At 33.3% G+C, this 11,418-nt stretch overlaps 1 non-coding gene across 1 annotated transcript; it reads right to left on the reverse strand.

Moving 5' to 3' along the window:
- Window positions 1–11,012: 11,012 nt before the first annotated feature.
- LOC149544594 (U4 spliceosomal RNA) lies at window positions 11,013–11,161 on the reverse strand. Its single transcript, XR_016355814.1, has one exon. It is a non-coding gene; the product is annotated as a U4 spliceosomal RNA (small nuclear RNA).
- Window positions 11,162–11,418: the final 257 nt, after the last annotated feature.

Below are 11,418 nucleotides of genomic sequence, written 5' to 3' on the forward strand. Positions count from 1 at the left end.
ATGGAAATCATATAAATAAAATAATGACTGTATTTAATCATTAAATAATTTATTTTAATTATTAATATATATAATCTTCAATATACTTTTTTATTAGGTAAGAGCCTACAACACAATGGTAAATTGTGAGCCTCTTATCAAAGAGATCTTGGGTTTGAATCTACCCGTGCTTAATAAAATAATAATTAATAATAATGCATAATAATTAATCTTGGCTTCGGCCTCTTACCAATCAAAATAAAATAAAAATTTATTATTAAAAATTAATCCTATATTATCATTTAGATATTTGAATATAATATTAATTTTTCATTTTCAATTAATAAAGATAAAACAAAAAACCTTTTTAAATATTATTCATATTTCTAAATTATTATCATCTTTCTTTCACTTGAACTTAATCTTTTCTTATATAAGAGTAAATTTTAAAATGTATTTGTATAAGATTTAATTCCATTGAAATAATTTTTTATAAATTTATAAGTAAAATGAATCAAAATTAGTAAAAAATAAAAAAATGGTAACATATTGTTCCCCTCTAATACTAGCTATGATACCTCTCATAATAATGTCAAAAAGTTAAATGCTTATAATAATGTCAGGCTATCCTATTAAAAGCTTCATCAAATAATGATGGATCCGGTAGGGATATTCACGCTATCCCTACCCCTCCTCAAATTGAAAATGTAGAGGGATTATCTATTCCCCTTAAAGTATCTCTTTGATTCCTTCTGCAGAAGGGGATCATCTATCTTATAGTAGTAATAGGACTTCAACCATGCAATGAGTGAGGAGGAAAAATAAGATTTATGTGAGAAACTCATAGAAGATCTAATTAATACATTTATTGAGGACTTTGTTAAGGATGGTCTGGCTGTTGAAAATGAAAGTTTAATTGAAAAAAACCTTATAACATGGGGGTGAAGGTTACACCCATGAGGATCTTAGAAATGATTTTCTAAGGATGGAGGATTCTGACAATCTTATACGATTGGAACAATCTTAGGAACCTGTGGCATCTCCTAATTTATTAAAGATTCCTAAAAAGAGAGGAAGAAAGCCATTAAATGAGTTGAGAACTCAAGATGTAGAGGCAGAAGGCCAAACCAAATTCACTAATTCATTTTATGTAGGGAAGGGGAAGTTCCTTCCCAAGGGGAAATGAAGGTCATTACATGGAGTGTTAGGGGCCTCAATGCCCTTAACAAACAATGCTTACTAAAGTGTGGTCTAAGTCAATATAAACTAGACATTACAATTATTCAAGAAGTTAAAATGAATTAGGAGGAGTTAAATGATTTGAGGAAAAAGGATAGGATTTAGATAAATCTTTGGCAACCCATCCATAGGGGCCTCAGGTGGTTTGGCTATCAAATGAAATCCCTATATGGTTGGTATTACTCCCCTCAAAATTGAAAGATACTAGATTTGTGCTCATATAAGGTGTCTTAACTTTAATCTCCAATATACCCTAATTAACCTTTATGGGCCTACTCCTACAATGGACAAAAGGAGCCTATGGTTTGAAATTGACTACTACATGTAGTCCCTTGAATCCCTTTGTATACTAGGGGGGAATTTCAATGCAATATCATCCTCTTCTCAGAAAATGAGGCTTGGCTAAATTATCATAAGCATCAATGTATTTCAATAATTGGATTGCCTGATCTTTCCTTTTGGAAATAAAATCTAAAGATTATTGTTTTATATGGAACAATAGAAGGCATGGATTTAGTCAAATAACATAGAAAATATATAGGTTTTTCATATCAGGAGATATCCCCACATAGGTCTCTCATTTGGAAGCTGAAACTCTTCCTTCCTCTGGGTTAGATCATTACTCGGTTCTTCTAACTCTTGACTTAGGGGGTACCCTAGTTAGAAATCTATTTAAATTTGAGCTAATGTGGTCAAAGACGAATCATTTCTCAAATTACTTGAAGATTGGTGCGTAAGCTTGGAAGTTTTAGGCTCCAAAATGTATAAGGTGGTTCAAAAACTCAAAATAATCAAGCAAAACCTTATCCAATGGAGTAAAACTAAATTCGGTAACATCTTTTCTCTCAAGGATGAGATCGAGTCAAATTTATCTAGTGCTAACCCTAAAGTTGTGAAGACAAGAATGGATGAATGCTTGCATCTCAAGGAAAAATTTATTACACTGAGATTAGAGGATATTCTAGTTAAAGAGGAAATCTTATGGAAATAAAAATTAGAGATACTTGGTTTAAGGAAAGGGACATAAATACCAAATATTTCTTTAACAGTACCAAATTAAAAAGGGCCAACATTAAAATTTTAGAGATAAAAAATGATGAAAATACTATGTTAGAGAATCCCTTAGATATTTCCTATGAGGGGGTATCTTTCTTTGAAAATATTTTGAACAATCTAGAAGTATCTTCTCTATCTTTCTAAACTTCCTTCCTTACTAACATTCAAGAATTGATTACGAAAGATCATAACAAAGCCTTATTAAGTAAAACTTCCAAGGAGAGATGGACCTTGACAAATCGCTAGAGCCTGATGGCTTCCCAACCTTTTTTTTCAAAAATGTTGGCACTTTTTGGGTGACGAAGTTATCAAAGCTTTGGAGAGCTTTAGAAACTCTAGAGCTTTACTCAAAGAAGTTAACCATACCTTTTTGGCACTTATTCCCAAACATGATTATGTGGAAATTTTATAGGACTAGCGACCAATTGCACTTTGTAACACTCTTTATAAATTATTATGCAAAACAATGGCTAATCATATGCTAAAACTTCTTCCCCATCTCATTAGTGAGGAAGAAACAAGCTTTGTTCTAGGAAGATCCATTTATGATGGAATAATCATTTCTCAAGAAGCTATCCATACTCTTCAATATAATGCATCTTCAAGTATTCTTATCAAACTAGTTATCAACAAAGCTTATGATAAGGTGGACTCAAGATTCCTTTGTAAATGTTTGCAAGCCTTTGGTTTCTCCAATGAATGGATTAACATGATCTTTGAGTACATCTCTACTCCCATTTTTTTGTTTTGGTCAATGGAACCCATGAAGTTTTTTTCTCATCATCCAAAGTCCTCAGATAGGGGGACCCTATTTCTCCCTTTCTCTTTATCCTAATATCTGAAGCTCTAGGAAGGGATTTTGAGAGTTACAAATCAAAAAATTCTCTTAAAGGTGTCCAACTATCTGATGAGGAAGATTCTAAAACCCACCAACAATTTGTGGATGATACTTGGTGTTATATGGGGAAGCTAGCATCAAAGAGGAAAAATCCTTTAAACAAGTTCTCTAGACCTACATGTCATCATCTAGACAAGAAATCAACCTGTCCAAATCAGAAATTTTCTTCTTCAATACTAAAGAAGCCATGGAAACATAAATTAGTACAATTTTGAATATTAAAAAGGGTTCTTTCCCCTATAAATACTTGGGAATCCAATTAGAACGGGGAGAAGAACCTCTTCTAGCTGGAATATTCTTATAGGCAAAGTCAAACCCAAGATTTAGTCGTGGAAAGGAAAATGATTGTCTTTAGTAGGAAGAATTACCTTTCTCAAGTCAGTATTATCAAGCATGTCGATATGTCAACTATTAGTTTTATATTTTCCCGCTAAAAAGAGGGATAATTTTAATGAAACATTAAAATATTTTCACTTGGAAGGTTCAGAGAATAAGAAAAAGTTTCCCTCTTAGCACGGGATAATGTATGTTGGCCTAAGATTGTGGGAGGCTTTAGGATCATAAATCTAAAGGATCAAGCCATGGCTCTTGGTGCAAAACTTATATGAAGAATGATTAGATTTCCCCATTTGAAGTGGGCTAGAGTTCTCTATAACAAATATCTAAATTTAAATAACCCACTCAGTATCCTTAGAACTAGAAACCCACCAAGGGGGTCCAACTTATGGAACTTTATGCTTAGTTACAAATCTATTATCCTCAATAAAGTTACATGGAAAATAGGTAAGGATGATCAAGTTAGGTTATGGACAGACTCATGGGTAGGATATAAAATAATTATAAATATGGAGAATTTCCAATCAACCAGACAAATTTTGGAAGGTAGTCTCTTGATCCCTATTTAATCAATTATGTGGAAAAAGATGACAATTCTTCAGAGGGATGGAAATGGAAGCCTTTCTCTACCTTCAATATCCCCCCTAAAGAAGCTTATATCCCCCAAAAATGGAAAATATAACTCCAAAGACGGTTATAATTATATTTATAATCTTAGGCATCACCCAAGGTGGCAATATCCCAAGCCTTGTGTTGGGATCCCTTATGTCTACCCAAAGCTAGAGCCTTCTTGTGGTTAGCTCTCTAAAAAATAATCTTGACTACATATATAATAATGAGAATTGGCTATGAAGGACCTTCCCAATGTCCCTTATGTGAATTGGTTGAGGAAGATGCTGGCCATATCCTTCTAAATTGCTCATATGATTTAGCTATTTAGTATTGGTTTTGTAACAAAATGAACTATAGGTTGGCTTTTCCTAACTCTATTCTATCCTTTCTCTAGTCATGATCTAAGTTGAACTTGAACATTATCTTTCATGGATTATGAATCATATTTGCTTCTATCATTCTCTGGAAATTGTGGAAGGAGAGAAATAGGAGAATCTTTAAAAACTTGAGTATGATTATGACTTACTATCAAAATAGAGGTTTCCATTATTGAAACCTTAAATTGTAAAATCTTTAGGCCTAATGGGTCAACTATGCTAATGTCTCCTTGGGATGATAAAATGAGAGATAAGTGACTAGGATTAAAAATTTGTTGTGATGTGGAGCCTAATCAAACTTAGAGGTTGATTTATCTAGTGTGGTTTTCCCCCAGATTATTATTATGGGGGTTTGTGGGTAGCACCCCCAAGACAAAGTCAAGGGGTAGTGCCCCAGGTGCACTCCCTATTGTACTATAGGGTGGGATCAAGGGGCAACACCCTCACAAGGGTTTTGGGGGGTAGCACCCCCGAAGCAAAAAATGACCTTATTATTGTAAAAGGTGTTGGCTACTATTTTTTCTATTGGACGACTTATTCTAGTCCTAATTTTGTAAGCGGTAAAAGCTTGTATAAAATGGCTTAGGGTTAGGGATTTCATAATGTAAGATGATATTGTAGCTTCTTGCAACGGTATTGAGTTGTAAGGGATTGTGGATTGTAATAATTAGATAATAATAATATTGGATTTGTTTTTGGTGGGTGTAGCCCAGGGATTGGGTGAACCACATTAAATCTTTGTGTCTTGTGTTCTCTTTTGTGCAATTTATTATTTTTTGATATTGGTTATATTTGCATGTAACTATTATTTCTATCTGTGGTTAATCCTAACAAACTTCCCCCATTTTATGGTATAGGGGTAAGGGAAGTAAGGAGAAAAGAGCACAGTGTGTTTGGTCCCCTCCTATTGAGAATTGGGTCAAATTAAATATTGATGGTGCCTCTAGAGGCAACATAGGGATGACTAGTATTGTCTACTATATTAGAAATCATCTCGGTGAACTTCTTGAAAAATGCTCAAAATCAATAGGCAGTGTTACGAAAAATGAAGTTAAACTAAAAGCCCTTATAGAGGATCTTTGGATTTTCTCAAAATCAAACCTTAATTAGGTAGGAAAAAAGGGAGATTGAACTATAGTGATTAATGCTCTCAGAAATCAATCGATGCCTAATTGGAAATTGAGTACTTTCCTTACCAAAGCTTTAGAGTTAGCTAAAAAACTTTAAAAAGATAACTATCAATCATATTTATAGGGAGGGAAATAGCATTGCAAACAAATTAGCTACTAACAGAGCATGTGGCATTTGTGAAACCATTTTATATCCTCATTTGTACCCACCTTAACTATTAATATCTATAATCACTAATGAAACCATAATTTTACTACCTTTAATGTTAATAAGAGCTTGTGTTATGATGGGTTCGTCCTTGGCCTGATTTGTCATTTACACCTTCTCTAACATTTATTTCCCACTTTGGCCTAAGCCTGGGTGGCATGTCCTTACCATGCAAAATTCTCTCCTTCTCATGCATAAGTCTTAAATGCATATTTTGTCTTGGGCAGTCTTGGTATTTATATTTACTTTTCTTACCTATTAATAGGAGAATGTTGGCTTTATTCTGCATTCTGAAGCCATAGATAATCCCATAAAGCTTCACACTCCGTCCCGACTCATGGCTTTTGATGCCCCAATTAAGTTAGACAAAATTAGGCAATTTGTCCCTATGAGAAATAAGGTCATTTAGAGAGCAGTGCTTTGATGTCTTGGTATTCAATATATCAACTATCCTAGTAGATTATGAACTAATGCGTGAGTGTCCGAACAGTGTCTTATAGAACAGAAACACATTTTAATATCTTTCATAGAGAACCAAAAACAAATTCTCTTAACCTCTTTCCTACTCAAACTAAAGAATCTTTGTATTATCATTGATTAAGATAGTCTAGAATTCCTTAGGGAAATTCATGCCTAACACATTTCTTCCTTCAATATAACCTAGGCCCCAATTAGCCAAGAAATTAACATCTCTATAAGTTAATGTAATTAGTTTAACGAGTAAATTGATAAAATCAAATACTTTCTATATAATAATATTTCCATGTTAAGTATTAAAGTATATGAATGCAATTTAAAGGATGATTATATTATAATGTGTATATATTTTGGAAGTATATTATTAAAATTCTATTTTGTATATAATTCTATGGCAAAATTTGGTATAACCATGTTGTTTCATAATTAGTTTTTAAATCTATTTTGATGTGAGTCACTCCATAAATATTGCTATGTGACACAATTTAATATATGTTAGAAATTCTTTAGAATAACTGAGAGAGGGGGGGGGGGGGGGGGGTTGAATCAGTTATTCAAGGTCCAAATGTCCTATTCAAACTTTTCACTAAGTATAGTGAGCCCATTCAACCATTCATTCATCCAAGCTTTAACTTTTCTAACCAGCAAGTTAATGTAAATCAACATGCAAGCATAACACATAAGAAATCAACACATAACACAGTGATTTACGTGGAAACCCAATTTGGGAAAAACCACCAGTAACATGCTACTCAATTCCTAGTCTTCTAAAGTGATGCCCTATGAAAGGCCTGCCCTGTTAAAGGCTTACAACACACTGTTAAATGTGACCTTGTTAGAGGATTTTAACCACCCTATTAGAAGTGGGCCTAGTTAGAGGACTTTAGAACATTCACTTGGAATGCCACTATGTTAAAGGATTTACAAATGGCTATTAAACCAACCTAAGTTCATAGGATTTTTCCTTATCTAATACAATTGCTAGAGAGTATTAGAAAATCTTTGACCTGATTACAACATACAACTTAACTTGCAAATCTTAGATCACTTCTCACCTCATACCATTGTTTGGCCTTCAATCTCTGCAACTCTGACAACTTGCCCTCCATTCAAGCTTCGTCTCCTTGAGTCTCCATGCTCAATGTACCAGCGCAATCATCTCTTCTTGACCACTTGTAGAAGCAAAGCCTCTGTGCTCTTCCTTCTCCTAGATGTTTTCTTCTGGACACCCTTCTAACCACTTCACAATTTGGCTCTTTGGTAGCAACAATATCAACAACATTTGCTTCTTGGTCTATGACTCCTTAAATAGAAGTCTTGGAGTTCTTTTCCTGCTCGATTCTTTCTTCCTCTTGATTTCAATTTGTATGGATTAGATAGGATTCATTGCATCAAACCCATATTTTGTTTCCTCTAGAAACTTCTTGAATAATCCCTTTGAATTCTCTAAAAAATAGTTTACATAGAATTATGTGCCACTAGCTCATCATCCTTATCTTCCAACTAGTTCACAAAATTCAAGGTAACCTCTTTGTTGGCTCAAATTTGGCTAATCTTCGTCATTTAAAATAATGCAACAGCTTGGCACTATTGAAATACTTGTGCTTGGCACATACTGTGTTACTCGGCATCAACTGTATTTTTCCTGATGCTCGGCACCTGAAGATTACGTGACACCAACTAAGATTTTCTGATGCTCGGCACCTGAATTTCACTTGGCACTTGAAGATCACTCAACACACACTAGAATTTCTTGTTACTTAGCTCCAACTGAGAATTTTCTCGGCTTCAACTAACTTGCTCGGCACCCACTAAATGATCTTAGTTTAAGCTTTGCAGTCAACCTTGTTACAACTTATTTCTCCAATGTTTCTAAGTGTGACCAACCTCTATATCTTTGATTAAGTTATCAATACATCATTTAACCATTTTCTTAACTGATCCTTGCACTTCATTACAACATCATAACTCAACATTTCCCTTAGGTGCTCTTGTTACATCTTGTTGATCAAATCCTCTTCATCAATCAACTAAGTGATAGTACTTGGATCTTATAAGCAAATGTCATTCCTACAAATAGCAGGTTTGACATCAATGACAAAACAATGATTGAAAATAACAATCTTCCTTCTTTGCATCAATCTCCCTCTTTTCTCTTCAACAATGAGCTTTTCAATCAGTATTTCCAACAATATAAACTAAGTCACTTGTCATATTTTATAATGCCAATCTTATCACACTTCTTTCTATACATCTACCACTTGTAACTTCTTCCCATGCTCAGACATACTTATACATTCAACCTATCTTCTTATTTAGTTGGCTCAAACTTGCACTTACTCTCACACACACATTAGCTTCTATCTATGTACCTTATTTATATCTCTTGAATTATTCACAATCCCAATGTCATCCTTGCTATCACAAACTCATCTCAGCCAATGTGCATTGTCAAACTAAAACTTGAATGGCTTCTAAACTATATCGTTCCTATCTAGTGTCTACTAAACATACATTTTTCCAATATGGCTCAACTATTATATTTAAAGCCATTCAATGGACTCATTTCAATTGTTTGCAAGTTGAATTGGATAAGGAAATACAATTGAAATGTATGGAGTTCCATTGGTTCTCTAGAAAGAATCTAGTATTGCACAATCATTATTCAAATTTTATATGATGAAAGATTTTTCCTTTCTACATTATTAAGTTTCATGGCTTGGTTGAAAAAGAGTACCTCTTCCCTCATAGCTCAATCATGTGATTTGTATAGGGATCAAAAAAGTCTTTTTGACATAAAATGGTCAAGTTTTAGCTTTAAGACCATATCTACAAGTGTGAAGACAAACAATAGTAATGACTACACTTTTAAGGAAGTGTCTTGGACACTTATGAAGCACCAAAATAATGCCTTTAAAAGGAGACCATGAGTGTCTTTTTTTTTTTAATGTTTGATCTAGTCCTTATTTAATTATTTGATGATAGTTCATTTGTAGGAATTAAATTAAATTAAATGATAAGGCTAAATAGGCATATAACCTAATATAAAGCACACTAAAGTAAGGGCCCAAATACAATATGAATTTTTTTAAAGGATAATTTTCAATACACTACAAGTTCCTTCATTTAGCCAATTGATTCTATGCTTGTCTTGCCATTTTCAGAATTTAGAAGAAACAAATTTCCATTACCATTTTTCCATTTCCCTAAGCTAATGTAGAAGGTTAGGGCCAAGAAAGCATCCAGAGTTAGTAGGTTTAGTTCCACCTTTGATTTGTTTTCAATTAGGCTCCCCATTATGTTCTTGCTCAAGAAAAAGTCAATTCCTCTTGATTTGTATCATATTATATGTTATATATCTCGTACACCCTCAATATTGATTTTCCACCAATTTATAAAAGCTTCATAGAAAATAAAATGTTCAAACCAAAAAAATTCTATTTTAGAACATATTTCACAAATTTAATATTTTAGTTTTTATATATACTTAAAGACTACTGATCTAAATACTTTATAGAAATGAGAAGCAACTCTTAATTCACTAGAATTCTATCAAATTTACATACTATGTCCCCTTTTCTACTCTACTAGTATTTCACATAAACCATCCCAACATTGAAATTTCATCATCTCCAAATAATTTGATAGGAAAATGTCTTACTTTCTCTTAGACTTTCATTTCTTCTAGAGTTAAGATAGTAAAATCCTATAACCATTGAAACCCCATTTGAATATGCATGAGAACAATAGATAAAATCTAGCCTTAGTGTCAAAAGAGAAATTATGAACGTATGGAAAACAAGAGAATTCCAATATTTTCAAATGTTACAAAAATGATTTATAGTATAAAGTTGTGCAATAGTTGCATGTGATTTTACAGGAGATGAAGTCAATCCTTGATTTACACCATATGATAATAATGAAAGAAAATTTGTAAAAGGATACAGATCGACCCATAGTGTTTTTTTGGCATTCTATATGCCCACAAAAAGGACAACAAAGTCAAGAGTGCTCATGCGCTCCAACTTACTTTAGATTAGAAGATCTTAATAAAGAATGGATGATGCAAAATGAGCTAACATTGGTTCCAACATAGTAATCAGTACCAATCAAATTGCATTGAGGTCAATGATTTATGATATTCAAAGATTAGTGTGGAGAAAGCTACAAATAGCATTTACAAGGCTTCTAAGTCTCTAGAAGAGGTATGCACCATAATGCTTTCAATATTTTCGATACGGTTTGGGAGATCAAACCCCAACTTTGTAGAATATTTGAACCAAATAGAAGCAATAACTACTTGAAAAGTCTCTTGGTCTGATTGGTCTGACTGCTCCATTTGTATATGGTTTGGGGGATCAAATCGTACATTTGTAGTATATTTGAATGGAATAGAAGCATAATTGCCTGAAAAACCTCTAAATCTTTTGATTAGTCAATTCATTATTAAGGTTTAGAAGATTACCCACTCCATGTATAAGTCGGTCATTAGTGATTGATGGAAAAACCATCACAAGCATATCATTTGCTTTGATTCATGCTTTACAAACCAAAAATTGATTGATACTTCAAATGATTCATGCTTTACAAACCAAAAATTGATTTTTACTTTAAAAGCCAATCATATAATGTGTTAGATCTAAACTTGTTTGATGTTTGATATTTTAGAAGAACATATTATTTTAGTTTTTGATTTTTGGGCCCATCTAGAAGAGAGCCCTTCAAAAATTCTCTAAGGCCCACCTTGGAAGGAAGGCCAAAGAGGGGGTTTGGAAATAGTTTTCAACCAGCAATTGACGCGCCTCGGTTATAACCTCACTAGCTGCGTCATTGCCCCAAGCGCAAAGATGACCTCTCTCTCATTCACCCACTTTACTTATACTGATTCATAATCTCTCTATTCTTTCACAATGAATGTGGGTTTTAAAGTCATGATGTTGTGTATAATTTCTACGCAATCATAGCAGACGGTGCCCTGTTAAAGAACAATGTGAAGTAACCTTGTACTTTCAGCAATATTAGTTACATCATCATCGACTTTTTGCATGCCTCCTATTTTCTATCTTATTAGAGATGCATTTTATCATTTGTTAGATGGCACATAGC

This window comes from Cupressus sempervirens, chromosome 8 (genome assembly GCF_028749045.1).
Source record: "Cupressus sempervirens isolate cs-2001-9-10 chromosome 8, ASM2874904v1, whole genome shotgun sequence".
NCBI classification, from domain to species: Eukaryota; Viridiplantae; Streptophyta; class Pinopsida; order Cupressales; family Cupressaceae; genus Cupressus; species Cupressus sempervirens.